Here is a 6,000-nt window from a genome sequence, read left to right as displayed (position 1 = left end):
ACAGTGTAAGCTGTACATACCAAATACCATAATCAATTGTCCATTCTTCTCAGCTCTTTCACTTCTTTTCTTTTTTCCATTTGCCTGTGGGCTATGAATTACTAAACTGAATTATCACAGCACTTCAGGTTTTGCATACACACTTCATAAAGACATTTGAATTTAGGAAGTCTTTGAGACCCTGAGGTACAAGGTTACAATGGCCTCCGACCTATCACCACCTAATTATTGCTCAGTGCATTTTGTGCAAGTACTGGCTGAAAGCAAGAGAGGCTGAATTACTCATTACTGTCTCTATTTTCTGCCCTGAGATAGCAATAGGCTGGCATAAATTCACAGCTCATCCCTAAGGCTAACACAGTAGCCTGTGGCTTTCCAGCAGGAGGTGTTCACATCTGCATATCCAACTCCCTTACTAAAAACCCTACCTTCATCCAGAAGCTTGGGACACTCAAGATGCAACAAGCTCTCCTGGACTGGTCTGTAACTACTAACAGAGAATCCCTCATGACTGAGTGTGTTGGCTAACACCTTTTTGCACATCCCTGTAGAGACTCTGATGTTACAAACCAGTGCAATTTTTATTTCTCCCAGTTTATTTGTGACAGCTATGAAAGATGGTCAAGACTCTTGAGCACAGGAACTGTGCTCCAATAATCTTCCCTATGACCCTATTTTGTGGATCATAAAATGGTCTGGGTTGCAAGGGACCTTTACAGGTCTAGTCCCCCCCTGCAGTGAGTAGAGACATCTTCAACTAGATCAGGCTGCTCAGAGCCCCATCCAACCTGACCTGGAATGTTTGCATGCAGGGGGCTTCTACCACCTTTCTGGGCAATCTGGGCCAGGGTTCTGCCACCCTCAGTATGAAAAATGTCTTCTTTCTCTCTAGTCTGAATCTCCCCTCTTTTAGATTAGCACCATCAGCCCTTGTCCTTTCACAACATTCCTTGCTAAAGACTGTCCCCAACTTTCTTATAGGCCCCTCTGAAGTACTCAAAGGCTGCAATAAGGTTTCCTTGGAGCTTTCTCTTCTCCAGGCTGAACAATTCCAACTCTCTCAGCCTGTCCTTACAGCAGAGGTGTTCCAGCCCTCTGATCATTTTTGTGGCCTCCTGTGGACCCACTTCTGCAGGTTCATGTCCTTCCTTGTGCTGAGGACTCCACAACTGGACACAGTAATCTAGGTGGGTTCTCACCAGAGCAGAACAGAGGGAAATTCTTTGCAGTGTGGGACATCCTGCTCAGGTTGCCCAATGCTGGGCTAAGGCAGGGTCCCAGTGCCCAGTCTGCCCAGTGGCCACCTGCACCCAGTGGCACCACTGCATTAAGTGCTGAGCTTTGTGAGCAAAACCTGCCTGCTTATTTCAGTCCACATTTGGATGACTTTTTTCTTTATAAAATAGGCTATGTTGTGACAAAAGAAACTTGCCACCCAGAAAATACCTATTTTCTTGTCCTGCACCCTGTTATTACAGGATCTGCTAGCTATTTTTCGTAAGATTTTTCCATGCTGCAGCATATTTAGCACCAAGTGGCAGAGTGGTTTCTGTATTGCAGATGCATACTGGGGGTCTGACTTCTGTTTTGGTTCTCTCCATATTGGGGTTACACTCAGCAAAAAAATCTCATGGCCTGCAGTTTGAAGTAACTGTGAGGAGGCTCAGAGGAGACCTTCTTGCTGTCTACAACTACCTGAAGGGAAGTTGTAGCCAGGTGGGGGTTGGTCTCTTCTCCCAGGCAACCAGCACCAGTACAAGAGGACACAGTCTCAAGCTGCACCAGGGGAGCCTTAGGCTGGATGTTAGGAAGAAGTTCTTCATAGAAAGAGAGATTGGCCATTGGAATGTGCTGCCCAGGGAGGTGGTGGAGTCACCATCACTCGGAGGTGTTTAGGAAGAGACTGGATGGGGTGCTTGGTGCCATGGTTTAGTTGATTAGATAGTGTTGGATGATAGGTTGGACTTGATGATCTCAAAGGTCTTTTCCAACCTGGTTAATTCTCTTATTCTATTCTGTTCTAAGGAGGACTGGCAATTTCAGAGCCATAGGAAGTGATCATGCAGAGCACTCCCCTTTTCTTGATGACTACTCCACTGCTGCTGGTATTGTTTCTCTCCACAGTCACCAGGCACAGGGCTGGAAGATGTTTGGGCACAGGGCAAAAAAAATTCCTAGGGTCTGATCTCTGGGTGCTGAGTTCCTCTCCCCTAGACTTCTGTATATTCACAATGTTAGTTAGGCATCTAGAAAGTACTTAGATATCAGTTTTAATTATCCACTGGCTATATTATATGAGATTCCAGGGAGAGCCTGGCATGTCTCAGCTTCACCCATCTATGCCTTATGATTTTGCCTAGAGGGGTGAAAAAGTCAGTGGTGTTTTTTCCTGTGAATGGCATCCATTGGAAAATACTTGCAATGGATGCAAAAAGGAGTTGATGTCTTTCCAAGCAAGGCACCAGAACCTGCAGATGAAGACAAAATGGGCATCCAACAAAGTGGGGAGGGGATGCAGACAAACAGAGGAGCGCAGCATACTCTCCATAAGGTCATCACAATGTTTCTCCATGCACACATTGCTCTTCTCTTTCCCCTTTCTTAGCTGCACAGTCAGTCCTTAAGGACTGGTGTAAATGTGCCATGAGCTAATACCATCCCTGTGGAGTATTGTTGCAGAGTGAAAACCCACTGATTACTGTAGTGGTGTGGAACAAAAGAGCCTCCCGCCCAGTACAGAAAGTGAAAGGTGAGAGGGAAAGATATCAGCTCTCCGTGTGCCTAACACCACATGGGTGAAACATTGCTCTTGAAGTCAGTGTTAGCCTTTTAGCTGGAGTGTGATGAGCAGGACACAGCTTTACCTGGTTGAGCTCATGGTGGTTTAATCATAAGCATTGTAGCTAATTGATATTGATGGCTAATTAAAACCCATCTTATTCTTTCGGGGTTTCAGCTAGAAGATCGGAGCTGGATTTCTACCCAGCTGCTTTTGCAGCTATTACAAGTGCTTGGGGTGTGTGTGTGTTATCAATTACCCTTCTAATCCAGGCAGTGACTGACCTCCTGATGAAGTCTGTCCCTGATTTGTTGCCATGTCATGTGGCCCTTGAAAAATGTCCCAGCAGAAAATGAGTACTGCTTTTTTTCTGGGTTTTATTTAAAGAAGTAACAAGTGGCTACAAAGAAGATGAAGATGGAGACTCCTTGTAACAAGGAGTCACAAGGAAGATGAAGGGTAAGGCTACAAGTTACTGCTGTAAAGATTCCAATGAGACACAAGGGGAAGCTTTTTCACAACCACCACCAATCATTGGAATAATCTCCCCAGGGGAATAGTGGAGTCCCCAACACTGGACAGTGTTAAGGTTCAGCTGAACAGTTTGCTAAGCCATCATGTCTAGGTCATGCTTTTGCCAAGAAAGGTTGCACTAGATGATCCTTGAGGTCACAGAATCACAGAAATGTCAGGGTTGGAAGGCACCCCAAGGATCATCTAGTTCCAACTCCTCTGCGATGGGCAGGGACTCTATGGGCAACTCAGGTTGCCCATAGTCACATCCAGGCTGGCCTTCAAAACCTCCAGGGATGAGGCTTCCACCACCTCCCTGGGCAACCTGTGCCAGTCTCTCACCACCCTCATGGGGAAGAACTTCTTCCTAATTTCTAATCTAAATCTCTCCTCCTCTAGCTTGGATCCATCCCCCCTAGTCCTATCACTACCTGACACCCTCAAAAGTCCTTCACCAGCTTTCTTGCAAGTGTGCTTCAGGTACTGGAAGGCCACAATCAGGTCTCCTTAATGCACTGTGGAGAGAAATTTCTCAGAGTATCTGTTACTGCTACCTTGATTCTGCTTCCCTGGCTCAGAATTGCTCATGGACTAGACTGTGTCCCTGTAAAGAGCTTGCTTCACCATCACCAGGTGCTGCACAACATCCATGATTTTTATCTTCATCCATGTGGTACTGATTCTGAACATATAAATAGCACAAAAGTAGGGACTTAAATATAAGATGGGTGCATACAAGCTCTGTGGATGAAATTGTACCTGTTTTCATTCAATAGTCTAACAGGAGTCTTCTCTTCTAAACAGTCCCTCCCCAGCTTTCTTGTAGGCCCCCTTCAGACACTGGAAGACCACAACAAGGTCTCCTTGGATCCTTCTCTTCTCCAAACTGAACAACCCCTACTCTCAGCCTGTCCTCACAGGAGAGGTGCTCCAGCCCTCTGCTTATCCTCATGGCCCTTCTCTGGCCCTTCTCTCCAGGGAAGTGGTGGAGTCCCCAGCATTGGACACTTCCAAGGTTCAACTGAACAGTTTGCTAGGCCATCATGTCTAGGTCATGCTTTAGCCAAGAAAGGTTGCAGTAGATGATCCTTGAGGCCCCTTCCAACCTGAAATTCAACAATTCTAGGATTCTTCTGTTTGGGAAACACCCAGACATGCATTTCCTTATAAGTCTGTTTGAGAAATCCAAATTATTTGATGCAGAATACTCCCCAAAGCTGGGTTTGTGTTGTTGGGTGGTTATTTTTTTGCATGCTTTTGAAATGAATCTGATGTCTGCCTCGCAGAGCAGCACCCATGGTACTGACACAGCCAAGTGGAGGTTAGCAGAGAAGTAAAGGTTTGATAAACCAGTTTAGTTGTAACACGGTGAGATTAATGTAAACAAAAATATTCTCCTGGGAAAGACTTCCCTTGAAAACCTGCCAAGATTTATTGAATACATCTGTCTTGCCAAAGTACTTCAGCTGAGATCAAACAAAGCTGCACCTTGGAGTGAACAGCTGCAGCTATTTTAAAATGAAGTTAAACAAGCATGAAAAACAGGAGGGGGGAGGGGGAGTGAAAAATAACACCACAGGAAAAGTAACTAGCCTGATACAGTACAATGTGCAGTGATACAGGACATGAAAAAGCATGGTCACATTACAGTGGTGACTCATGGATGATTTGAGTGGCTGACCAGGCCATGCCTTCGTTATGATCACCCCTGATGTGCTGCATCCATATAGAATCAGACTTGGTTATGTTGGAAGAAACCTTTAGGATGATTGAGTCCAGGGTACTGCCAGGGTACCACTGAACCACAGTCCTCAGTGCCACATCCATGTGGCTTTTAAATGCCTCCAGGGATGGTGACTCCACCACTTCCCTGGGCAGCCTGTGCCAGGGCTTGACATTTTCAGGAAGAAACCCTGAATCCCCCTGGCACAACTTGAGGCTGTTTCCTCTTCCTAGAATCACAGAATTGCTTAGGCTGTATTGTATCTTTAAACATCACCTAGTTCCACCCTCCAGCAATGACCCAGGACTTCCCCAACTACATCAAGCTGCTCAGAGCCCCATCCAACCTGGAATGTTTCTATGGATGAGGCTTCTACCATCTCTCTGGGCAACCTGGGCCAGTGTTTCACTGCCCTTATTGTAAAACTTTCTTCCTTCTATCTCATAATCATCATAATCTTCTTTTTTTAAGTTTAAAGCCATCCCCCCTTGTCCTGTCACAAGGCCTGCTGAAAAGACTGTCCCCAGCTTTCCCAGAGGCCCCCTGTAAGTACTGGAAAGCTGCAGTAAGGTCTCCCGAATGCGGATGTCTCTCCAGTAGGTCTCTTATCCATGGCTGTTTACGTCAACCACTCACATTCCACCCTCGAGGACACCCCTGACACCCGGTCTGCACCCCCAGACAGGCAACTCCTGGCGCCTCCCGTTTGTTTCTCAGCTGTACTTGGCCGACAGCCGCCGTGGCGGCGGCCAGGCCGATGCTCCCCGGTGAGCACCGTGCATGTGAGTGCAGCGAGCCGTCCCGAGGCACACGCTGGAGCTGAGTGACCCTGCCGCTGCCCGTCCGGGGGCAGGGGGTGCAGCGCAGAGCCCTCAGCCCCGCGCACCGGCTCCGCGACCGGCACCGCGACGCGGGAGCACGGGAACGCGAACACGCGCGCGCCCCCTCCCGGGCGCGCCCCCGCCTCTTTGCCGGCGGTCCGCCC

The sequence above is a fragment of the Dryobates pubescens genome, chromosome 38 (genome assembly GCF_014839835.1).
Source record: "Dryobates pubescens isolate bDryPub1 chromosome 38, bDryPub1.pri, whole genome shotgun sequence".
In the NCBI taxonomy this organism is placed as follows: domain Eukaryota; kingdom Metazoa; phylum Chordata; class Aves; order Piciformes; family Picidae; genus Dryobates; species Dryobates pubescens.
Note: the sequence above shows the minus strand (reverse complement) of the source record.